General features: G+C 43.6%; 1 protein-coding gene across 9 annotated transcripts in view; it reads right to left on the reverse strand.

The window, feature by feature from the left end:
* LOC138527573 (carbohydrate sulfotransferase 8-like) overlaps positions 1–27,225 on the reverse strand; it is a 426,404-nt gene that overhangs the window by 329,197 nt on the left and 69,982 nt on the right. The window contains exon 1 of one of the 9 annotated variants that reach the window (XM_069638841.1): positions 16,514–16,640. The exons of the other annotated variants lie outside the window; for them this stretch is intronic. The gene's annotated coding sequence lies outside the window, so the exon portion shown is untranslated. Of the gene's footprint in view, positions 1–16,513; positions 16,641–27,225 lie in introns of those variants that run through there. 9 annotated transcript variants of the gene reach the window in all.

Consider the following 27,225-nt stretch of genomic DNA (forward strand, 5'->3'; position numbering starts at 1 on the left):
CGGAAGATATTAGTGATCGAGGTGGGGTGTACTGGGTAAACCTGGAGGATAGATAGCTCGGGGCCTGGTTGTGCAAGCATTTGTAAGTCAGGGCCAGAGATTTTAGTGAAATCCTTTGGGTTACTGACAGCCAGTGAAGGTTCTTCCTGGTTTCAGAGATATGGGCTGATCTAGGGATGTTGAGGGCAGCTCGGATGGCGTTATTTTGTTCAATCTGGAGTTTGTCGATGTTACCTTGGTTGGCGCCTTGGTACAGTGCTTTACAGTAATCCAGTTTGGACATGACCAAGGTATTAGCAAGGGTGGTGCGGTTCTGAGAGGAGAGAAAAGGGCGACAGGCTGTGATCAACTTGCAAGTGTAAGCAGAGGCGGAGGCTACTGCGTTAGTTTGTCTGTGGAGGGAGAGAGTGGAATCTAGGTAAATACCAAGTGTTTTAGTATCTCTGGAAACTTTTATGGGGTTACCATCGATATTGAAGGCGTTGAACATAGGGTTCAACTTGTTGAGCCTTTGCTGTGTTCCAAGGAGGAGGAGCTCAGTCTTATCATCATTAAGACAGAGCTCATGTTGTGCCATCCAGGTTTGGCTGACGTGGTTTATGTCATTTAAAGCTTTCGAGTCTACTGTGCAGTCACCCGTGATAGGGATGAGTATCTGGGGGTCATCGGCATAATTGGTGTAGGTGACACCCAGATAATAGAGCACATCGAACAGGGGTTTGGTGAAAACATTGTAGAGCGTAGGGGATACGGAGGACCCTTGGGGGACACCGCAAGGGACTGGCGCAGGGTCAGCAGAGGAGATGGGGGAGAATACCCTCATGTGTCTATTATCCAGGAATGATTTGATCCAGTTAGTGGCATTATCAGAAAAGTAAGCTGCCGTTTTTAGATGATGACAGAGGATTTGGTGGTTGACCAAGTCGAAGGCAGCAGATAGGTCTAGTAATAGTAGCAGGGCTAATTTACCTTTGTCTTTGAGGTCCTCAATTTGAGTTTTGAGGTCTAGAAGGGCTGTCTCCGTGCCGTGCTTAGGTCTGAAGCCAGATTGTCTAGAGCCTAGAAGGTTGTTAGTTTCCAGGTAGTTCTGTATCTGTAGATACGCTGCTCGGTCTAAGATATTCAGGAGAAAAGGAACAGTCGTGATAGGCCTATAGTTGGTGGGGACCTCAGGATCCAGGGTGGGTTTTTTTTAGGAGAGGGATAACCCACGCATCCTTCAGGTTGTTTGGGACTATTCCCGATTGAAAAGAAGAGTTGATGAAGGTTGTGATGAAGGGCGCAAGGTCGAGGGCAGAGTCCTTAATGATAGGAGCTGGGCAGACGTTAATAAATGTGCACCAACACTGGTTGGGTGATATTGTATGTATATTTTTTCTACATGAACTAAAGTGCTTAAGCATAAGTGCTAAATAATAAAACATCATTATCATTTGGCCTTGGACATCTGCTTCCATTTACAGTAATTTGGTAATATGGGCACACACACACTAATATTAACAATACATATGGTGATCCATTCTTGTATGCAATGTATATCACATTACAGGGATATTGTAACCATATTTTTCATAGTGTACTTGGGAACAATGCTATGTGATGCAACTTCCAGTTTTGTCAAGGGATGGTTGTGTCCTACTGCTTCCTGTGATGTCACTTAGAAGGTGGGATCAAATGACATCACTTCCTGTGATGTCATCGGGGGACGTGTGATGTCATTTCCGCTACCCCTGGCATTTTTGTGAAATGACGTCCCTGATGGTGTCCTCTTCCAAAATATGGTTCAAGAAATGTACTTTTTACATATTTTTTTTGTAGCTTCTGGTTGCTCTCTCATATTCTTAACCATACCACACATTATCTCTGGATGTTGGTATGAACACCTATGGCCATGTGAGTACGCACTGAAATATTGCATTGATTTCACTGCTTATCGATGGCATCGGTCGGTGTACACCGCTATCTGAGGCACATGCATCGACCAGTGCAGTTCTACCATGTTTTATGACTCAAAGGGCCCTTAATGCTTATACTGTGCATACCATTCAATTCCCGACAACATGGGCTATTCTCACACACATGAGAGGTTCCAACACAGACGTCCCAATACAAAATGTAATAATGTACTGTAATAAGGGTCCTGTAGAAGGGGTTTGCCTGTCCATCTCACCGCACGTGTAGCCTCCCCACTGCACGAAGGCAGATTCTGCGGGAGGATTCTCTCTGGGTTACACTCTCAGCCTGGAATGGATCATCCACTGGGGGATGTTCTTCTCTGGCGAGGTGAATTCCCGCTTTCTGGATGTTTTTCTCGAGCTATCCATTGTGCCTCCTTTTTGCATAGGGCCTCTGCTTTCCATCATATCAGGAGAGGGCATAAAGCAGTGCATCGTTCCCAACAAGCATAGCACAGTGGTTGGATTGGTTCGGGCGAGACCAAAAAGATCTCCTGATATTCCACTGTGGAATCTTTGTCCAGACCCTGGACCTCATTATAAGTTTGCCGGTATCCCGCTGGTAAATCGGGTGGGATACTGGCAAACTGACCTACTGTTTCCGCTGCCTGATATCTCAGAATTTCGGGGATATTACAGGTGGTAGAAAGGGTTGGGTCTTCCTCCAGCTCTTGGCTGGAGGTAAATCACTGACCCCGCACTGACATTCTTGTAGTTTTGCGGTGCAGTAAAAGTGCTGGTCACGGAATTACAAGCACTTTTACCTGCACTTTTCCTGCAGCGCAAAACTAGTAATGAGCTCCATTTCTGGTGATTAGGGCAAGTAAGGAAGCCTGTATGGGCCAGTACCCTAATCCAGCTAATCCCAGCCACAGCCTCCCCTAGACAGGTTCGGTGACAGGCTTACTCACCTTGTTTGAACCTCTTGCTCTTGGATGGATCGCCAACTTCAATGGCTTTGTAGGCCAGATCTTCCTCAATATACAGGATTTGTTCCTCCCTCTTATAACACCATCTCACAGTAGAGATTCCCTTGCTCAAGTCTTCTATGACCAAACTCTTCCAGAGCTTCTGCCACTGGATGGTGCTGGCTGGGGATAGCCAGTGTTCATGGAAGGCCCTTGATCTTCTCAGAGTCCTGCAAAGGTGCTCGCATGGTTCAATCAGTGTTTTCTACCCATTTCATAGTTTCCATTTAGGTCTTCTCCAAACAGCCAGGTTGGTCGGGATAGTAGTTCTCCATTATTTGTGAATTGGTGCCAACTTGGCACTTTTCCACGTATGGTTAAAAAAATCAAAAAACCCATAAAGGACAGACCTCACACATTTTTAAAAATACCACTAGACCTGCAGGTCGAGGTACTTAGTTTACCTACTCGAACTAAAAGGAATGCACTTAACCCATTGTGGCGGGTGACAAAAATGTTTACCAGTTTTTTCTGTAAAATAGTGCATCTGTCAGTTAAAGAACTTTATTCGGAAAGATAAAACTAACATCAAAAGTATGTATGCATATAAATAACACCAAAGTACAACACTAATAAAAAAAGACACAATCATCAATAAAACATTTAAAAACACCGGAAAAGGAAAAGAGAAGGAATAGAAAAATGCATATGCTAGAACACAGCAATTATGCCGAAATTCGCATGGAGTCCATAAATGGGGACTAACACCGCCATGCCACCAGTTGTTGATTGGCGGTAATTCCGACAGATCAAGTGTCGGTAACGGCAAATCTGTTTGGCTGTATTCCGGCAGATTTACCACCGGAATACCATCAAACTTGTTTCCAACTTTTTAAAATGAAATGTGTTCGGTTAGAAGGTTTACACAATTCAATCAGTTTGCAATTCATCTTTAGCATAAACTTAATATTGGCTATAAAATTCGATTGGTTTAAGACGGAATTAAGAGATAAACTGACAAAATAATCAGTGTGGTGTGACAAACGTAAGGCTTTTTGAGGAATAAAAAATATGGAATATGCAGGAAATTTGCCTCTGATCTTAAAATTTGTTTCAAAATTAAGTGCACTAAAATGGCTTTTTCGTTTAAGCAAATTCTCAGCCAGAGCTTCACAGGTTCTAGTGCTCATTCTTCTTCGAGGTAGGTTAAATCTAGCTCAGCATGAACTGAAAGAGTTGATGCTGAGTTAGGTTCATATACTCTAGTGGGTAACCTAAAAGGCATGGCCTTCTCTAGCTAGCTGCCTCTGGAAGCTTCTATGGCATTCTTCCACTTTGTTTAATGGCCGATTCCACAAGTTCTTTTCTTAAATCTCTCCTCTTCTCACTCTCTCTTTCTCTCTCTCCTTCGGTCACTATCTCCCCCTCTTTACCTACCTCTCTCTCCTTCCTCCTCGTTCGATCTTCCAAGTCTCCATCTCTTCTTCCAACTTTGCTCCTCCCCTCGTATCACCCCCTTCTCTGTCTGTCACCACTCCTCACCCCATATCCTCTCCTCTCTCTATACTCTCTTTACTCTCACATTTCACGCCCTTCACAACACTACACTCAATTGGTATCACTCTCTCTCTCACACAATACCTTACCTGCACTCTCTCACACCACCACCAGTCTCTTCTGCACTTTCTCCACTATCATCTTTTCCCTGCCTGGTCTCGGAGTCCATCAACCTTCCTCCTGACCTCATCCAAACACCTTTACCCATGTCTGGCCAGCTTGGACGTTTATAGCCCAGCATCCCTGTCCTGCCTCTCATCCCCACTCCCATTGGCCTTTCCGGCCCCTCCCTCTAACGGGTCAATGGTTTTCTGCCTTTTCCCCAGTGGGTTGGGCCGCTTTCACAAGTGCATAAAAGTTCTGTTCAATTACACACCCTTTTCTGTCTTTGGCATACTCTCAGTTGCAGTTTGGGGAGAACGTTTTTGCTCCAGGTGAATTTCTTTGTCTTTGATCACTAGAGGTCTAATTAGTTATGGGTGTTAAGGCTCCTGATATCGGTCGTGAATGGCGTCTGGAACATGCGTTCTGTGGTGGGCTTCTGGACCAGGCGTTCTGTGGTGGGCTTGTGGACCAGGCATTCTGTGGTGGGCTTGTGGACCGGGCGTTCTGTGGTGGGCTTCTGAACCGGGCGTTCTGTGATGGGCTTCTGAACCAGGCGTTCTGTGATGGGCTTCTGGACCGGGTGATCTGTGGTGGGCTTCTGGACCGGGCGTTCTGTGGTGGGCTTCTGAACCGGGCATTCTGTGATGGGCTTCTGAACTGGGCGTTCTGTGGTGGGCTTCTGAACCGGGCATTCTGTGATGGGCTTCTGGACCGGGTGTTCTGTGGTGGGCTTCTGAACCGGGCGTTCTGTGGTGGGCTTCTGGACCGGGCGTTCTGTGGTGGCCTGCCACTTCACGTAGTTGTGGTCCAGGTCTTCCTCACTGAAGGCCAGGTGCTACTGGGGAACATATATCTGCAAGACAAACACAAGACCCCCTGACCAGGACAGAGGCTGGTAGGCATTGCGGATGGGACAGTGGTATAAACACTTTCACTCCTTAGTAGGGGTACTGGTGCGTCAGCGACTGGGATGCCACTCAACTCCCTCTCCCCATCTCTGGGGTGGGACAGGCTCTGGGAAAGCCCTGATAGGCCGCCTACTAAAGTTGAGCAGGGACCCTGCTCCCTTCTGACAGGGTCACAACTCTCACCCTGTCACACACTGCACTATCCTTCCTTTTCCTGTCAGCACATCACGCTTTGCAATTTCCAGCATTTCTTTCCTCCTGGCACCTTTTGCCCTCACTCCTTCCCTTCCCCGCCCTCCTTCACTCCTTATGATGTATAGAAGAAACCCGCTACTGCCTTAGGCCAGCTAAGAAGTGCTCTGTGATGTTGTAAACATTTAGAAATGTAAAACAATAATAGCAAGGTCACAAAAGACAAACACACATGCACGCAATCAGTTGTCAGGCCGTGGCTCCAGGGACGTTATTTAGGGGTCGCCAGAGGTCACGCATGCGACCCCTGAAGTCTCCCTTGCTACCCTTGTGGTCTCCCTTGCTACCTCTAAAAAATAAAAGTTAAAAGAAAATCTTTTTTATTTTTATTGAGGCTCCTGGGCTGTGGCCAGCACCATGTGGTTCTGTGTTTCTGGAGTGGCTCGTTTTCTGATAGCTAGAGCAAGTAAGATAGCTCAGGGGGTTGAGCATTCGCTGCTGCAATGTGCGTGTGCTCTGCAGGTTGCAGGTTCGGCTCCTGGCAAGGTCAACTCAACCTTTCATCCTGCTGAGGTTGATTAATGAGTACGAACACAGGTTGGGTGATATTGTATGTATACTTGTTCTATATGAAACGCTTATGCGTAAGTGCTATATAATAAGACATCATTATCGTTTGGCTTTGGACGTCTACTTGCATTCACAGTAATTTGGTAAATGGGCAATGATACATAAGGTGATCCATTCTCGTATGAAATGTATATCACTTTACAGTGATATTATAACCATATTTTTCGTAGTGTACTTAGAAACAATGTTATGTGATGCCACTTCTATTTTGTCAAGGGGTAAAAGGTCGTGTTCCAATCGCTTCCCGTTATGTGACTTCAGGGTGGGGTCAAATGACATCACTTCCTGTGATGGCATCAACGGTCAAGAGTCGTGTAATGGCACTTCCGCTGCCCCTGGCATTTTGGTGAAATGACGTCCCTCACATGAAGAGTTTCTTGCTCTGACTTAAACTATTTGGTTTATGAAAAAGGAGATTTAAAATTAGATTTATTAAGTGAGTTTCTGAAAAGGTTGCAGCAAAGAAACTGTCAGCTAAAAATGTAGCGAGAGAGTTCCTGAGAAAAGGGCACACATTACTCACAACTTTAGGGTTCAGTGCATGACTGTGCAGATTTATCTATTTTGAGGTTTTACGTGGTCTATCATCCGCATTTCAGGTGTCACATGGCAGAGATCTGCACATGTGGGATTATAATATGGGAGTGTGCCAGACATGCAATGGCTTTATTGGGTAATTTAAAACTGAACTGGACACCTGGGATCCAAAATGCATTGCCTTTGCCAATGCGCTCTCAAGTTTGACGACTTCACTACGTTGGCTGACTAACATAAACGACACAAGAAGTTCGCAGCAGCTCTTGATCTGCAGAGAACAATGGGCAGGGGACAATGAAAGTGCAGCTGTGAATGTGAAACATTCTTAATTGAAAGTGTTGTAAACATACTACTTGCCAAGCACTCACTTTGCCTCCAAATGTCCTTTTTGTCTTAGGCACTTGCAAATACAATCACTATGTGAATACAGTTTCTTGATTTTTTAAAAAAACTTTTATTTATTTCTACCGTGCAATCGAACGCAGGCATCAAGGCGCAAAACAGACAACATAAAAACTAGGTGGATGAAAAGACAAATTTATTAACAGGGTTGTTTTCAGATTTTTTCAGGAAAGTAATGTAACTTTCCCCTGATCGCAAGGATATAGGATGTTTATTCCAGTTATTTACCACTTTAGTGGGGAAGGATCTACAATAAGGCTTGAGTATAATAGTTGGTTTGTTCGAAACGGGCCCGGCTCCAGGAATGTTCATCTGGGTGGGCCAGGGTTGTGATCAGGGGGGCCCACATTCCATTGGGTGTGGGTCTAGGAGTACCCGACACAGAGTGCTTGTGTTGATCCAGATTTCCCATATCCCGGATCAAGCAAAAAATGTCTCCCCAGATCTGCAAAAATACATTTGCACCCCTCTATAAAAAACAGTACATAGCAAAAGACAAGCAAGGAAAATCGTGTTGCAGCTTCCCATCCTATCTGCTCCCCCCTTTTTGTTATATCTGATCCTCTTCACCTTTCACCGTCCAGTCACCTTCCTTCAGCTGCGCCAACCACCATTCCCATTTACCTCCCCTCCCACCTATTCACACCAGCACCCAGCATGCCTTTCCTGGCCTGACATGGGAGTATTGAGGGTGATGCCTCTTCCTCCTCCTCTGAGAGGGCTAAGCAGTGAGTCCCCCAGTCTTTGTACCATCTCAGATGGTGTCTGCCCAACAATACCTTCTTGAGCACTGTGGCTACTCCCAGTAGGCCCCGGAGGAGATGCGTGTGCTCCCTCCATCTTGTTGTGAAAGATAGACCCCCCCTCCCGAGAATACTGAAGCAAGGAATAGGAGATTTTGTTTCCTACAAATTAAATTTTTTTCAAATCTCTTTCAATTTCAAGAACAGAACATACCATGTCCAATCAATGCAGCTAGCCTTGTTGATCTTAACAATATTTTGATCACAACAACATACCCTCAAATAACATACACATTTATACAATCCTCCCTTCACCCACCCATTCCACAACCTCCCCAATCTTCTATTCCAACTGAACCCCTACAGTAGTCCCATTCTGAATGTCTCCCATCAATGGTTCACACCCAAAATTATATTTTAAACACGTTGCTTTTTGTTGCATTTTTGCAGCACATTTGAATTGAGTTGAGAGTGCAAGGGAGTGCTAGGGCTGTAAGGGCTGCATCAGGAGGCAAGCAGTGCTGGATGAGGAGTTTGTGGCCTCCTGGTATAGCTCCTGGTGGGGCGTACCCCCAGACATCATTATCTGGTACATGCATTTTACATACTGGTTATAATATGCAATTGTCTGTGATGACTCTTTGTTTGTGTTTACTTTGATTTGCTATTGGATGACACAATTGTGTTCAATAAATGTGGCCTGGATATTTTCAAAGTTGGGGGGGTGTCTGTGTGTCTGTGTGTGTCTGTGTCCTAATGTCTGTGCTACCCATCTAGTAAACTATGAGTGAGGCTTTTTGGAATAGCTTATAATGCAAATTGAATCACTTCTAGGGGCACCTAATTTTAACAGATAAGGCATAGTGAAATTAAAAAATATGTCCAGGATCACACACTTTAGTCAAGTGGTAAAGCCATAATTTGAGCTTAGCCTGAAATTTAGTCTGGAAAAGTATAAATCACTTCCACAATTAACGACTGTGGGAGCCATCCACAATGGATTCCTTTGGCCTCTGCCTGCTTTTACAAGGTGTAAAAGTCAGGCAGGTCCCATAGGAATCCATTGGTTTTCCGCCAATGTAAAAATACATGCTGGTGGAATACTAATCGGATTTGACAGGGGGACCTTGTTAAGTTTGACCTGCTCTCCAACTTTGCCTGTCAAATCATACAAAATCCTGCAGCTCATAAAAAGTAGAGCTAAACATATTTAGCGCCACTTCTTCCACTCCGCTTGACCCGGAAAATGATCCCCCATGAGTGTAGCTTTATTTTGCCCATCCTGAATGGAAGCCTACAAGCTCCAGCATAGCAATCAATGAGAACTCAGAAAAAATCTCATACAGACACAAAGTGAAAGGAAATGCATAACAAGGTTATTGTTTCACACAGTTTGTTCTGTATCCCCTTACTTACTAATCACCCAACAATCACACTTAAATAGCGTCTTAAACACTATTTAATTGTTTTTAAGTGACACAGCAATGGTCACTGCCTTTTTACCTTTTCTCATCTCTAATCACTTCCTGTTGTAAATATTCTGCCTCTGAGACACATTAAAAAGATAAGATCTAACTGGTATGGCTTGTTCAGCCCTGCTGTTTGTATTTGAGGGGAAGGAGTAGAGCAGGGGTTGGGCCACTGGCATTATTCCCTTGTCCAATGTTGAATCCACCTCTAATTGCACTGTTTAGAAAATATTTAAATACTGCTTTTTAGTTTTAAAAGATGTACACCTTTTATACTTATCCGCAACATTATGGAAAACGCTCTTCTTTTTTGTTATTTTACGGGTGTTCATGTTTAATTTCCGGCACTGCCTAAACACCCAGCACCCATGATTTACATCATACTTTCCAAACAAATCCCACAAAACACATGACATATTCTGTTTGCATGCAAACTCTGTAAAGTTACTCAAACAGAATGAGGTTATCAAATCAATACTTAACAGTTTGAATCATGAAATCTTCTGCCAGAGTAGACTAGGTTTCAGAACAAAAATGCATTCTATTTAGGTCGGAGCCCCACTGTGATCTGAAACTGGTCAATACTTGCCACCCTAGCCTTATCACTTTCAGGTAGGGTCTTGTTGGACCAGCTCAGTGAGGTGCAGCTTGATTCCCTGGGCATAGCCATCAATACAGCCACATCTGGGCATATACACATTCACTTAGGGAGACAAACGAAAGCCAACATGCATTGGCAAAGCCAACAGCTTGGGCTTTTGATTAGGCATGGATAAACATTTGCCAGGCACTGCCATAAGGGTAAGAACTGGCCATAAAATGGGAACAGTTGGAAAATGGTGCCAGTAACTCGGCATTTGATGGCATTGCCTGGCACATGTCTGCTAATACCTATGCGCAAGCCAACACTCCTGGCTTTGTGATTGCTTGTTTAAGACAGGACTTCAGTGCAAGTCACAGAGGCATTGACAAATATGTTGCTTATAAAATCAACTGGCTGAAGACACACATGAAGAGAATTTTACTACACCAGGAGCTCATTTACAGAGGCAATAAAGTAATTAAACACTCAAAAGAATGCTTAGATATAACACTGGCAGGCCCTATACAGCAACACGTTTGGTGTTACTTTGTGATAGAGCTTGCTCAAAGAGTTCTAGAAAGGTTAGGTTGTGGTTGTGAAGCATAGACATGGCCATGGCTAGTCATTAGGTGGGTAAATGACCAGACACACCCATGAGATGTGTGTTTCTCCTCACATTTTATTGGCATCCTATCTGTGCTCCACAGCAAGCGTTCTGGTTGCACCTAATAGGCAAAAGCGTCTGAATCAATTATAACCACCGCCATTGCTCTGGCCAGCCTTCCATGCCATTGTTTGCATATCAGCCTTGGCCCTGTCACTAATGTCAGAAGCCCTTCCCAAACTGCTATAATGCAGGACCTAAAAATGCATGTGTTTTATTGTGTTCCAGTGCAGATGGAACACAGCTCAGCAATTGAGCCTGAAGTGCACCTTTTGGTGGGAGCACCAAAATTAATTTGCTAATTATGGCATGGAATGTAGTGGGCCGTACCCCTAGACATCATTATCTGGTACATGCATTTTACATACTGGTTATAATATGCAATTGACCGTGATGACTCTTTGTTTGTGTTTACTTTGATTTGCTATTGGATGACACAATTGTGTTCAATAAATGTGGCCCGGATATTTTCCAAGTTGTGTGTGTGTGTCTGTGTGTGTCTGTGTCCTAATGTCTGTGCTACCCATCTAGTAAACCATGAGTGAGGCTTTTTGGAATAGCTTATAATGCAAATTGAATCACTTCTAGGGGCACCTAATTTTAACAGATAAGGCATAGTGAAATTAAAAAATATGTCCAGGATCACACTCTTTAGTCAAGTGGTAAAGCCATAATTTGAGCTTAGCCTGAAATTTAGTCTGGAAAAGTATAAATCACTTCCACAATTAACGACTGTGGGAGCCATCCACAATGGATTCCTTTGGCCTCTGCCTGCTTTTACAAGGTGTAAAAGTCAGGCAGGTCCCATAGGAATCCATTGGTTTTCTGCCAATGTAAAAATACATGCTGGTGGAATACTAATCGGATTTGACAGGGGACCTTGTTAAGTTTGACCTGCTCTCCAACTTTGCCTGTCAAATCATACAAAATCCTGCAGCTCATAAAAAGTGGAGCTAAACATATTTAGCGCCACTTCTTCCACTCCGCTTGACCCGGAAAATGATCCCCCATGAGTGTAGCTTTATTTTGCCCATCCTGAATGGAAGCCTACAAGCTCCAGCATAGCAATCAATGAGAACTCAGAAAAAATCTCATACAGACACAAAGTGAAAGGAAATGCATAACAAGGTTATTGTTTCACACAGTTTGTTCTGTATCCCCTTACTTACTAATCACCCAACAATCACACTTAAATAGCGTCTTAAAACACTATTTAATTGTTTTTAAGTGACACAGCAATGGTCACTGCCTTTTTACCTTTTCACATCTCAAATCACTTCCTGTTGTAAATATTCTGCCTCTGAGACACATTAAAAAGATAAGATCTCACTGGTATGGCTTGTTCAGCCCTGCTGTTTGTATTTGAGGGGAGGGAGTAGAGCAGGGGTTGGGCCACTGGCATTATTCCCTTGTCCAATGTTGAATCCACCTCTAATTGCACTGTTTAGAAAATATTTAAATACTGCTTTTTAGTTTTAAAAGATGTACACCTTTTATACTTTGCCCGCAACATTATGGAAAACGCTCTTCTTTTTTGTTATTTTACGGGTGTTCATGTTTAATTTCCGGCACTGCCTAAACACCCAGCACCCATGATTTACATCATACTTTCCAAACAAATCCCACAAAACACATGACATATTCTGTTTGCATGCAAACTCTGTAAAGTTACTCAAACAGAATGAGGTTATCAAATCAGTACTTAACAGTTTGAATCATGAAATCTTCTGCCAGAGTAGACTAGGTTTCAAAACAAAGATGCATTCTATTTAGGTCGGAGCCCCACTGTTAAGTATGCATGAGAAGATCTGAAACTGGTCAATACTTGCCAACCTAGCCTGATCACTTTCAGGTAGGGTCTTGTTGGACCAGCTCAGTGAGGTGCAGCTTGATTCCCTGGGCATAGCCAGCAATACAGCCACATCTGGGCATATACACATTCACTTAGGGAGACAAACGAAAGCCAACATGCATTGGCAAAGCCAACAGCTTGGGCTTTTGATTAGGCATGGATAAACATTTGCCAGGCACTGCCATAAGGGTAAGAACTGGCCATAAAATGGGAACAGTTGGAAAATGGTGCCAGTAACTGGGCATTTGATGGCATTGCCTGGCAAATGTCTGCTAATACCTATGCGCAAGCCAAAACTCCTGGCTTTGTGATTGCCTGTTTAAGATAGATCTTCAGTGCAAGTCACAGAGGCATTGACAAATATGTTGCTTATAAAATCAACTGGCTGAAGACACATATGAAAAGAATTTTACTACACCAGGAGCTCATTTACAGAGGCAATAAAGTAATTAAACACTCAAAAGAATGCTTAGATATAACACTGGCAGGCCCTATACAGCAACACGTTTGGTGTTACTTTGTGTAGAGCTTGCTCAAAGAGTTCTAGAAAGGTTAGGTTTTGGTTGTGAAGTATAGACATAGCCATGGCTAGTCATTAGGTGGGTAAATGACCAGACACACCCATGAGATGTGTGTTTCTCCTCACATTTTATTGGCATCCTATCTGTGCTCCACAGCAAGCGTTCTGGTTGCACCTAATAGGCAAAAGCGTCTGAATCAATTATAACCACCGCCATTGCTCTGGCCAGCCTTCCATGCCATTGTTTGCATATCAGCCTTGGCCCTGTCACTAATGTCAGAAGCCCTTCCCAAACAGCTATAATGCAGGACTAAAAATGCATGTGTTTGATTGTGTTCCAGTGCAGATGGAACACAGCTCAGCAATTGAGCCTGAACTGCACCTTTTGGTGGCAGCACCAAAATTAATTTGCTAATTATGGCATGGAATGTAGTGCAGAGCAACGGTAGTGGTAATGTCTAATTCAAAGCCTTCTATCTATTACTTTTTGATTTTACTACACTCTCCCCTCCAGAACGAAATTTGTGTTGCGATCAACCTTATCTTTTCATTTATACTCAAGTAGTTAATGCAGCAGAATATATACTTTGAATGTAATTTGTAAGGGCCCAAGTCTGTTGATGCACCTTCTGCAGTAATCTGTGATCAAGGAACTTTATCTGTCATTTATTGTTTGATATAATTTACCATTTTATTAAGCATGATGTGAAAAACCACTATATTCCCACAAAATATAAACATACTTAGAATTACAGAAACCAAAATAGTGATTTTAGGTTTGAGAAAATAGTTGTAGGCAGCCTGCGTGAATAAGTGTGTCACTTAGAGGTGCGAAGGGCCCTCCATCTCCCGGGTCAGTTCTACTTTTATGGCTGTGAGGCATAAATCATAGTCTAGGGCAAGAAAACAATTCCTGGCCGGGTCCCCTGATGTCTCTGAGGTTGCTGCTGAATGCTCGTAGAGTGACATACACCCCCAACTCTCTCGGTTACCAGTGGTGTATAACAAAACTGACATGGCCTCCTTTCTAGGGGGGGCCGAAGCTGGCTCTGGGGGAGCTTGCCCCCCACCCACTTCCCTTCCTGGAGCTGGGCCTGGGGTCAACTCAGCCTTTCATCCTACTGAGGTCGATAAATGAGTACCAATTTCGATTGGGTAATGTATGTAAATATGTCCTGTGTAAAGCGCTTTGGAATAAATAGAGCACTATATAAAAAATACATACATTATTACAATTATTATCATATGCCTCAAAATTATGAAAAACACAATGAAAAATAAGGTTAAATGGAGCAATCAATTTCAGAAATGCAATAAACAGCAAGAGCACACATTTAAGTCAAGCTACTCCCCAGCAATAGAACGCAAGAGCAAACATTTAAGTCAAGCTACTCCCCAGCAATAGAACTCATTGAATGCCTGCTTTCTAAACCAAGCAAGACATTCCCTGTGGCTTAGGCGTGCCAGTCTGAGACAGGATCTTCTGGCAGCATCCTCATCTTTGTCCCACCTGATCAGCAAGTCCTCTTTCATTCAAGCTAGTATGATATATATACTCTCTATATGGAAAGTCCCTAATGTATATACTTGCATGTCATTTGATGGGCAGTCACTCTGGATCTAGTGAGGCTACAGACCATTAAAGGTCCTGCCCTTAGTTGTGATGTGTATCAACAGTCTCCTCAGTGCGCCCCAGCAGCTTAAAGCTGAAGTAAACAAATGTCCATGATTGCTCAGTGACTTATCTGTCACCCACAAAAAGCTCGCACTGCCTGTCTAGTTATCAGTCTGTAGCTAAAGGATGCCCAAATGTCTAAGGCCACATTATCGATGTCCAAAATTTTACTTCTGGGGAGTAGAGCTCCAAAGCACTATCTCTATGCTATTTCAGTCACCAGCTCTGTGATTCTGGTGATTAGTGATGTCACTTTGTTATCAAAGTGCAGCTAAAATCGTGTCTGTACAAAGTGCAAGTTATTTTTGCACAATGCATCCCTTGAGGGATGCTGTTGAAATCCCTTTTAAGAGGAATACAAACGAATTTCCTTTTTCTCTTTGCTGGTTCACTGTACACGTCATAAAAGCATACAGTCATAAATGAAATGTATCCTAAAAGCACCCACCTCACTTTAGAGGTTGTTTTGAAAATAAAAGCAAATACAGGTTAACTTCAGGCAGCTAGCGCTTTCAGTGTATCCCTGGTATTCAAAGCACTATAATGATTATTCTAAATACATCATGTTTACAGCCCTTTAAGTGCATAGCACTATATTCTACCACCAGTGCCTGGTCAGGCTTATACTGGGCTGCTTGTATGATGGGGGATTCAAGCATGCCATGGCATCTTAAGTTGCTTCCTTTACCCCAAAGGGCGGAATGGGTGAAAAGACATGCACGTATCACTGAGGCAAGTAGTATCTACTTTTAGAGCGACTTTATAGTTGGAAGCATCCACAATCCTCTGCTGTATCCATAGCAATGTGAGGTACGGTAATAATCTGAAAACTCTTTGCAAGACGCAAATCTGGACAAGGAGAGATTTTTTCATGCTCCTCTTTTCATCTTTCCTGCTCCACCTTTCATCTGCCTCCTCTTGAAGGTCCTCTTCTGGTACTGCGTCTAAAGAAAGGTCTTTTGCCTGTCAGCACCTGCGCTAGCGACTGAAGCCAGTGGCAAACTACACATTCTGGAGTTTCTCCTGTTGACCAGAAAGCCTTTTCATTCTCGACCCACGAGCGACGGCTCATTTTTGTTATTTTATTTTGAGCAGAGCTTTCCAATGAGTTCTGTGCTTATTAAAAGCCTAGAAATAGAGGGATTGTAACATAACATTAGTGTCAACATTGCAAATTCTAACTGTGCAGAGATCCTCCTCAAGGCCTCACCTCCTGGCCTCACTGTAGGACTGTGTCCATTTCTCCATTGTGCAGCCACAACTCCCAGACGCCTGCTCTAGGTACAGGGATTAACTTTGCCCATGCTGTGTGGGGAACTCGGGGATCCCCCATCCACTTTTACTCTTCCCTGCTCTGGATCTCTTTGACACCCCCGTAAGGAACCTTTCTGCATGCGTTCTGGTACCAAAGCTATGGCACTGCAGTGAAATATGGGGCCTCTTTGATCAAATGTTCCAGGGCCTCTTTTGGTTGCCAGTCCGGCCCTGCTTTCTAGGGGGACCAGGGGCTGGCATTGGGGAGGTCTGGCCCCCCTGGCCCTCCCTGCTGGAACCAGGCCTGGTTCGAAAAGAGGAGATCCTGCCTATTTTAACAGTATTAAAATCCTATGTATTCATACATATCAATACAAAATTAAAAATTATAAATAGTAACAAATATTTCATTTCACTGGCACTATAAAGTGTGTGACGCAACCACTGTTTAACTCAAAAATCTTGATCACAATCAATTGTTAGACATCTATCAATTCAATCTCTAAAGGCCCATTGGTGAGGTTGATTATAGGCTGGTAATACTCTATTGCCCACTTACGGTACATGGTATGTTTCGTGTTTCGGCTCTCATCGATGCCCTACACTCTTCAGGAGCTAGTTATTGTCACGCGTTCACTGATGACTTCGTTTTTATACAGTGAATATGTAAGAGATTTTCTGCGGCCTTACGATGAACTTTAATGCAGGAGTCCCCGCCTCTGAAAAAGAGAACCAATACGAGTTGCAGAATAGTCTTTCAATTTTGAAATAGTGCAGCTTATTATTAGCATGTATTCTCGCTTAATAACTACAAATACAAGAATTACCTGTATCACGTCGAATTCGATTTCCCTTCTAATGTTGTGCCTTTCTCTTTTATGTTACAGGGTACATTTCCATAACCTGTAAAGATGTTATTAGTTACCCTCTTAAGTATTCAAAGGGTTGTGGCCTCTGTCATCTCACCATGTACTCCCCAACCCCTGTATACACCAGTGGGTGGTTTTCTAAATGCACGTGTTTTTGTACAATTGTTGGTTTGTTCAACCTCCTGCTATTGCTGCTCTCCCAGAGATGCTTGTGAAACAGACACTTTGAAAATATCAGTGTGCATACTGTTTTAAAGATAAACGGCCTCATTACGAGAATGGAGGTAGCAATGGAGCTACAAGCTCCATGGCTGCCTCAGTTCAGGGCTCCATTACCGGGTTCCTGCAATGAGGACTTACCGGGTTATTCCGACGTAGGAGGACCCGGTAATTCCTCCTTTCAGGAACCCATCCCCATTCCCATTTGAGCCCCCATAGGACTCAATGGGAATGTGGAGGGAGGTAATAAAGGGCAGATTACATCTGGCCCGTTATTGCCTCCCTCTTCCCCTCGTGGCACCCGGAAAGCCCGCCTGGTTTTACCAGACGTGCGATCCGCGTCCCGCAATGAGAAGCTCGTAATCGGCGCTCCCGGAATGAAGGGGGCCGGTCCCGTACCGACCCCCTTCATTAAGGGAGTGCCAGCCTTATAATGAGACCAATAGAATTTATCCAAACTCCTTATGTTTTTTTTTTAATTGAATTTGCTATATTGGCTTACCTGTGGATTAATATCTATCTCAAGTAGGTTACTTTCTGGTCTTGGTTTAAATAGTCATTCTGTGCGTTGTTCGATTTCCTATGTTGATTGTGAATGGGGGATGTGGGACTGTGTGGAACAAAAACACAACGGAGCAGTATGTCACTTTGGGGCACTCCATTAGTATAATCTGACTGTCACTGTTTTAGTAATGTTTATTCTCCAGTCTTACCTCGTACGATGTAATTTAGAGGCCCCCTGCATCTCTAGGTTCTGGTGTGGGGCTGCTACTCGAGCCACCGATTGTCTCCTTTCCATTTGTTAAACCGCAGTGTTGATAAACTTAAAAAAATAACTTCTTTACATCTGGGTTCATAAGGGCATGTATCCTGGTCGCCATTTGTAAATGGATACATAGGGACAGAATCATATGTTCTAATAAGCCATCAGTTCATTACTTCTATTAACTATGTTAACTTATATTAATTCAATCTAGTATGCACTCAATACAAATTAATATTGATATGATATATGTCATTTATAACGCGCCTATACACAAGTGTTTCGAGGCGGGAGAAGACAAGGTAGGGAAGACAGAGGGAGAACGATCCCACCCCCTCATAAAATGTGCCCCCTCCAAGCTCCTTCCCCATCACTAAATTTTTATTAAAAAATACTCAATTTCTCTCCATCTTGTCCTAATCAGATCTTCCCCCCAAGCTCTTGCCCAACCTACGCCAACTCTATTGAGAAGGCCTTCTTGAACTTCAACCCAGCACTTGTCTCTGCTTTCGAACACCTTATCCTGCTTGCTCCATTACAACCTTCGATCAACCCACTGAACTGACAGCTGTGGAGGACCATGCGCCTCCACCTCTGTTGTGGGTGGAGGTCTCCAAAACTCTCTCTCTCATTTCTGCCTACTACTAATCACTTCTTGCTCTATCCACGACACTGGACTAAATCCATCTACATCAACAACCTCACCTCATCTGTTCGTGTCAACCTAAGATAGCGTCAATTTATCAGGTCATGCTGGCATCTCCTCATCACCATGCCATCTAATCTCTCTGATAAGGGCTTTGTCTACCACATCTCTATCAACACCAAAAACACATTCTGCCCGCCTATCCCGGCACCCTTCCGTCTCTTCACCACCCAATACATTCACCCCTTTAGACCCACATTCCCTTTTAGCTGCCTCAGTTGAAGTGGAACCCTTCTGTCTGTCTGACAACACATCCTGTGCACCAGATGGACAGTACACAACACAGGGAAGCAAGGCTTTGGCACTGTTCGTGTGATTCTTCCTTTCTCATCACTTCAACCAATTGCTTGCCTCTAAGGACCGGGGTCCTCAAACCTGGATATTTTTTCCAATTAAGATGGTTGAATACTATGGAGAAACAAAGAGGACTGTAGTGGGGCCATTATTGACTAGCGAGCATGTTCAGGCTCTGCCCCCCTGCCTTCCTCAGAAGAAACAAAATTATAAGATAAGAAAGGACACATTTGAAACTGCACTTTAAATTCCCCTGGAAATGCAGCTGGCACAAACAATAGTTATTTTGTGCTACACAAGTAGGGAACAGACAAGGCATTAGCTTGCACAATTAGTGTGTTTTAAAATAGAATAGATTAGGTGACAGGAAGGCATGTACACAAGATAGGGACTCACTACACAAGTAGGGCAGAACATTTTAGGCAGAATAAGGTTTGTGCTACCCATAGGAAGGGAAATCATGTGACAGGCATGCACCAGGAAATCGGTAGATGGCAAAGCAAATGTATCCTGCAGAGTAAAAAATGTGACAAGCAGTTGCCATTTTAAATTGCACAAGCAGAGCAGAGAATTAAGATCTGTAGCTTTAAAGAGAGGCTCCCAGGTAAGCACGCTATTTGAGAGAAATACATTTAATTCAGGAAAATGCTGTGGTGGCTGTATGGTAGCTGCCTCAAAGTAATGTCAAGGCCCATGAATCATACAATAACAAGATACCACTTTGAGAATTCAACTATTAAGGTAAATGAAGTTATGACAACACAGCAGGCTATTTGAAGTCCATGGGACAAACTGAACATCCAAGGAAATGTCCATAGTGGCAGACAGGTTAATGTCTCAGTGATTGGCTAGGCGTGATAGAGAAACGCAGATGCTGCTAAAAGACAATTAATCACAGCGCACATGGTGAAAGCAGCATGATTCATAATAACAGTATTCATAAATGTGTCAAGAACAGAATAGTGTGGTTACTGTTGCAAGAATAGGGAGGGCTCGAATTACTGGAGGTCCTTGAAGCTGAGAGACATCATGACAGAGATAACATGGGCTCTTTTATTTAATTAAGAACCAAGGCGATACGCTTGTTTTCTCCTCGCATTTACAGAAAACATGTCATCATGCCGCCAGTTCACGGAGAGTGTGACCGCATGTTAACTGATAAGCATATGTCCTTTTCATTGCAGAAGTAATTTAGAGCCTACCAATAATATTCAAGCATGATGATGTAGCACATTTTGTGGGATGTTTTATGGGTGGGATCTTAGATAAAGAGTTATGCAATCATTATTGGTGGACATATAGAATTATATATGTAGCTTAGTAGAGGGAACCGATGACCAGGGGTGATAGGTTTTCATAACTCAGTGCTAATGATGACATCAGAATGACTATATAAACTGCTGTTTCCTATTGAAATGTTGGAGAAAATCTTGATTGTAAACCTGGCTGTTAATCTTGTTTTTCCCACAACTTTTAATAAAGCTGGGTTACCTTGCATTTCGCATACCACAATCCACTCTGTATTGTCTCTTCATTGGCAAGTACCAGTTAGAGGGCTATATGGGTTTTGGGACCTCTGATTTTCAGGACTCAGGAGGAGCTGCCAAATTGAGGGGGCCCCAGTACCCACAATCCTCAAAGGTCTATGGAAAAGTGAGTATGCTATTTGCACGGTATCGTTTGAGGGTTGGGAAATGTATTGTATGGTATTTAAGAAACAGTGAAATTGATAAAGTATATCCCTAGACAAGGTCTTGGAAGGATGCACAGTAGGGGCCCTGAGGGCCCAACTTTCTTTTGCGGGTAGAGTTAAAGAGATAGCGAGATAAGGATACCCCAGGGCAAAAGAAAGAAATCGGAAGACAGCTGTATTTTATTGTGTTGTATTGTGTTTTAATTTATTACATTGTTGATTGCCAGCATTGTGTTGTGTTGTAAAGCAGGTCCTGTACAGGTGTTTTTCTTCATGTGTTGTGAGTGTAGCAGATAGCGCATAGTATTGTCTGGTAGAGGTTGATGGGGTAAGTATGAACATTTAGATTGTGAGCAGATTTTGTTGTTGTGACCCAGAGGTAGGATTTGGATATTGGGCATGGCCCCAGACAATGAAAACGGATTTAATACGTGGTGTATATTTGAAGTGCGGAGGAGGTGCGAGTAAGGGAAAAGTGTGAGAGAATTGTGAAGAATATTTCTGTTCTGATTATTGGTAAAATGACCACTATTTGTATTATTTATTCTGTGTAAGTGCCAAGCTGCGCGCTGCTTAAAAGTTGGCACCATGTCAGATACCCCAATAATTCACCTATGCAAAGCGTTCCCTAGATATAGTACTAAAATCATTACGTATCATACTGAGTGGGTGAAAGGGACTGCTGGAAAGATGTACACGTCATGGCCACAAGACGGCACTCACTGTAAAGATGTACTCCAACATATGTGCCCATACGTACACGCCTTAAACAGGGGCAAGAAGCTTAAGAACAGGCTAGGTATATAAGAGCTCTGGAAGGCATTTGAGGAAGAGGCAGAGGGGCCTAAGAAGCAATTGATGCTTAATAGGTGTGAGGGGGAGCACAAGCAGCCAACAGTGCTGTTGCCTCCTCCCTCTGAAGAGAGCGTTCACACACAGCCAACAGCTCCACCATCACCAGCTGAGGCAGGCGTCCACACACAATTCACAGTACCGCCTCCGTATGAGAAGAGTAGACCAGCCCCGACCATCCAAGGAATATACCCAGTACAAGCCGCATCTGTAGGGTATAGTACTCCCAGATATGAACCCCCTGAATAGGAAAGCGATAAGAGTAGGAGGAGGGCAAAACTGGTAAAAGGAAAGGCGCCATTAGAGCCAATTTAGGATGAAGCATGGTGCAGCTCAGAGACACAGTTATGGGATGAGGAAGAGTATAAAGGGCTACATAGCTTAGAAAAGCAGCTAAGTGTAGATAAGGAAGAGATCTGCAGAGTGAGAGGCATGCAGATAGATGGTCACAGGGTGAGAAGCGTACCGATAGGTAATGGAGATAGTGGAGAGACTATGATGGAACCAGAGAAATGGGTAGGAGGAAACATATTGTTGAAACTCAATCAGAAAGGCACAGAACATAATTATGTGAAGGTAGTGGAGTGTGAACAAATGAAGGAAGCAGCCAGGGAGGAAATTCGGAGGGAGACACGGGAAGAGATAGAGCAAAAAGCACAAAGGGAAAAAGAGAGGGAATGGAGAGAAACAGCAGAGAAGATGAAGAGAGAGGAACAGGAAAGATAAAGAAGGAAAAAAAAGGTAGGAGAAAGAGATGAGTGTGTTAAGAAGCTAAATAAGAAGAACAGGAGAATGGCAAGAGAAAAGGAAGAATATTAAAAAATGTGCAAGGAGATGAGCCAAAAGATGAGCAGAAATACGATGACAGAGATGTTGGGAGAAGGGAGTGGAACAATTTATTTATTTATTTATTTATTTGTATTGGGCATTGACATGGCCCATAGGCATAAGAGCGCAAGGACACACATATAGCAACAAGCAGAGGCAGGATGGGCAGGAATAACTAGCAGAAGAGGAAAGTCTTAAGAGCCTGTTTCAATTTCAGAAGGCCCCAGAAGGCCCCAGGCACAATAACCACAGGGACCAGGGGCAGAGATGTGTTTCCAGAGATAATAAGTAGAACATATGTAAGGGAGCCTGTTATGGGAGTTTTGATCTCATACTTGAGGATGACGAGAGTGGAGAAAGTGTCAGAGAGACAGATTGGGTAGACATTGGCCCTCATTACAACACTAGCGCTAAACCATGGCGCTATTAGCACCATGGTTGGTGCCGGTGTTGTAACGGGTCCGCCATGGTTCAATGGGGAATTACCACCCCATTCCAAGGTTGGCGGGCGGTAATTCCTCATTGAACCATGGCCCTTCCCCATTCCCATTTTCGCCCCATAGGGCTCTATGGGAATGGGGAAGGTGCTAAGTATGGTACCGCAAATTGCGGTACCGTACTTAGCTCCAAGGTCCCTTTGCGGGTCCCTACTTTAACGGCTGGTGTAGACCAGCCGTTAAGGTCAGGTCCCGCAAAGGGACCTCGTAGTAAGGCGCTAAGTGTTTAACGGCGCCACAGCCTTTTACGGCGCCGTTAAACACTTAGCGCCAGGGTCCTAATGAGGGACATTGATGATGAAGAGGGGACAGAGGAGGAGGCGAATGCCCCACAAATGGATACCAGAGGACCAGGAGTAGGAGAGATAGCAGATTTGCTGGGGCCAAACTTATGCCTATATTCACCCCTCACATCAGCACTCTCCATAAATCCCCATATTTATTAAGAAACTTGCCAGAACGTAAGTGACACCATGTAGCTGAGACATTGAAAAGGAGAACTCGTGCAGCATCACCTTCGCGCAAGAAAGGGATTAGGGCTGCACCAGTATACTCCATAGAATCAGACAGACAAAAATAACTTGATGGATAAGCTGCCATCACTGAAAGCAGGGGTGGGTAGGTGGATCTACAAGCTAGAGTGAGAGACAGATGGGATAGCATTAGCTCTAGATGACATTAAAAGCCTATTTTCATCCATATTGGGTGACCAGGCAGACGACGTGTGCATGCGAGCAGGCTATTTTGCAGTGACAGAACATAACACCACTAAATATGATAGGTCACCATTCAATAATTGTAAAGCTAATGTATGGAAGGCACTGAAGGTGCTATTTCCAGACCAATCAGGCATGAGTGCCATAATGACTAGGAAGATGAGGCCTACTGAGGACCCTGCTGCCTATATTCAACACATTAAAGAACGTTGGAGTTTGGAAACTAAAGACCATTGGGATAAAAATATACCAGTGTTTTATCATATTTTATGTCAGAGCCTACCGGAAGAAGTACAGAGACAGTTAAAAAAAGACTGTGAAGATTGAAATGAGACATGGCCGGAGATACAATTGACTATTGTCCATCACTGTAGGTTAAAGCAGGAGAAGTATCAAAAGAAAATAGAGGAAAGGCAAAAGGAATAGGCAAAATTGGTGCAGAAGAAGTAATCCAAAATGGCGGTAGAAGGAGTGGTATTGATAAATACGGGAGACGGGAATAATGGACAGGGAGCTGTCATGCCACAACAGGGCATGGTTGGTTATTTTGCAGGAAGAGGGTAGAGTAGTTTTTACCCCAGAGGAAGAAGAGGATTTGTTCACAGATGGAGAGGGTTTGGGTTTGGTGGGGGACAGCCCCACTTCCAAGGACCTGGGCGCACTGGAGCAGTATGTTGGACATGTGGGAAAGTAGGACACATTTCACGAGTGTGTAGAAGTAGAGGTGCAATGCAGCAAGGTGCAAAGCAGTATGGGTCAAGAGGTGGGATGGCATATCCAGCACTATATGGTGCACCAAAGCAAGACTATGGGTATTATGACTACACACACTATTCACCAGATCAGACACAAGCACAGCAGGTGCAGCAACCCCAAGGGCCACAGATACAGCCACAAATAGCGCCACAACAACCACAGCAGATCTTTACACAGCAACCACAGAATGCAGTGCAATCACAACAAGCAGTGACACAGTGTGATACAAACATTTTGCCACAGACTGCCCGATAGGAGGAGTGACAACGGTTGGGGGGGAATCCTTGTACAGGGACAGTACTGAACATGTATCCCCAATAGGACAGCCCACAGAATAGTTTGATGTGCCTTATCCTATCAGTAACCACAGTACTTGAACAGGAACTGAGGGTGGAGGTATCTTTAGGCGACCTGACTCTTTCCTCCTTAGTTGACACTAGGGCAACAACATCATGTGTCAGAGAGGGCAGATTTCCAATGTCAGGAATATTCATGTACACTGAAGGCTTTTCCGGGGCTACAAATAAGGTTTATTTCACTGGCAGTTTGCCTGTGACAGTAGGAGAGCAGACGGCAGCTATCCCATTCCTGTATTCCAGGAAGACACCCGTCAACATATTTGCAAGAGATCTTATGGCCAAACTAAATATGGCAATATCATTTACAGAGGATGGCATAATATGCTCTACACCAGGCATATATTTCCAGACAGCAAAGGAATACAGACAAGCCTTTCATGGGCAGAACGTACAGAGGGGGGGTACCAGTGGATCCTGAAGTATTTTTCTATGGAGTACAAGTGATGTTAGCATGGCTTCCCCGCATTGAGGGACAGTTATTGAGACTACCCACAGACTTTTTTTCAGAACACAGATACTGACAGATGTCACTGAAGGGGAGCTGGTTACAATTGAGCTAGAAATGGCTGTAGTAAGGGAGGATAGAGTGATTTCACATTGCACTGATGAGGAAGGGGAAAGTTGGGGCACAGTAGTAGCACCTGATGCATCACACAGACTGACCCAGTTGACAGATGAGTTGTTTGACTACAGTGACACTGGTGATGAGGTATTATTTGAGATAAATATACCATGTCATTTGAGAATAGAATATACAGAGGTGCCACAAAAAAAATGTTAGCTAAAAATGTACCATTAATTACGGAAGAAGATTTGGCAAGGGTACCCGGCGCACTATGGACAATCAGTCCGTAATATGTGGGTTTGTTAAAAGGGATTGAAGCAGTAAAAATAAAATTAAAGAAAGGGACAATTTTAGCTCGAGTCAAACTGTATTCAATGTCCAAGGAAGCAGATGAGGGTATTTATGAAACAATAAATGTGCTCATGAAACAGGGAGTGATAGTGCCATCAGAGTCTCCTTGCAACACTGCTGTATATCCAGTGAAATAATCTCAGGAAGATTTACACCCCTTAAATAACATTTCTGAGCCTGAATTTCCAGTGGTACCTAATCCTGTCATGGTATTGTGTAATATACCTCCCACAGCCACACATTTCACAGTGATTGATCTGAAAAAGGCATTTTTCAATATACCCCTTCATGAAGATTCACAGTATTTAACTGCATTCACCTATAGAGGAGTAAGACTGGAACATTGTCATTTCCCACAGGAGTACTGTGAATCTCCCATTGTGTTTAACAGGGTGCTCCAGATGGATTTGGGGAACATACAAACTCCCAGTGCCATCACACATTATGTAGATGACTTGCTTGTATGCAGCGACTGTCAGGAACAGTGCAGAAATTACTCAGTACAGCTACTGACATTGCTAGCTAAGAAAGGGTTCAAGGTTGACAAACAGAAAATCAAATATTGTCAGGAAGAAGTACTTTATTTGTGTCAAAAAATATCCAAAGAAGGGAGGAGGGTGACACCTGAAACAGCAGGGAATCAGTAATACAGCTTGTCCAAACACAGTGAAGGAGTTGCAACAGTTCTTGGGATAATGCAATTATTGCAGAGTTATGGTATTCGACCACAGCTCATACATCCAACCACTGTTAGAAGGGTTAAAGGGAGCACAGAAAAACAAGTATCCCATACAATGGACAAGGAAATGAGCAGTGCATTTGATGAACTAAAAAAGGCCATAAGTACAGCACCTGTGTTAGGAATCCCAGATTACAAAGCAGAATTCTTTGTTTTCTCCCATTGCAATGGAGTAGTGATGATGGCTGTCCTCACACAAAAGAGTTCAATGGGACATAAACCCATGGCACATTACAGCAGGTTGTTACAATGAAAGGGCATTACCCATGTGAACAAGCTTTGGCTGCAGCGGCATTCGCAGTTGAGAAATCGTCCACTTGGACGATGGGCTGCTCAGTGACATTATACGTGGAATATGCACTTTTCACAATACTTGAAAAGCCTAAAAGCACATTGACTTACAGAGGGTGTCAGGATATGAGGTAATTCTAACAAATCCATCTATTAGGATCGTTAGATGCCATGTGGTAAATCCAGCACAATACATAGCAGATCAAGTGCAGGAAGATGATTATGTCCATGACTGCACAACATACACAGATTATTATGATGAGATACCTCGCGCCAAGGAGTTGGCCCTAGAAACAGGAGTAAAAGTATTTTTTGTATGGCAGTTCAACAATAGACGCAAATTCAGGAACAAGAATGATGGGAGCTGCAATGGTATGAGGAAAGAACATGGAGAGTTTGAGACTGTTGAAAGCATAAGACTACCTGAAATGTTTTCAGCACAGGCAGCAGAATTAGTGGCAATGATTATGGAACTAGAGAGACATGAAGATGAGGAAGTTACGGTGTACTCTGATTCCGCCTATGTGATGTCCACAGTGCATTATGGACTGTTACGGGTGGACAATGAGGGGTTTCCTGTGCACTGACGGTACACCCGTGCAGCATGCCGCACTGTTAGAAAAACTGATTTCTGCATTATCCAAACCATCAGAGGTCGCTGTCGTAAAATGCTTAGCACATACCAGAAGCTCAGATTTAATTTCCCATGAAAACGCAGCAGCAAATACTGAGGCCAAATGAGCAGCGTATTTGCCAGATAGTGGAGGTACCAA

Source organism: Ambystoma mexicanum, chromosome 14 (genome assembly GCF_040938575.1).
Source record: "Ambystoma mexicanum isolate Mex_15411 chromosome 14, UKY_AmexF1_1, whole genome shotgun sequence".
Classification (NCBI taxonomy): Eukaryota; Metazoa; Chordata; class Amphibia; order Caudata; family Ambystomatidae; genus Ambystoma; species Ambystoma mexicanum.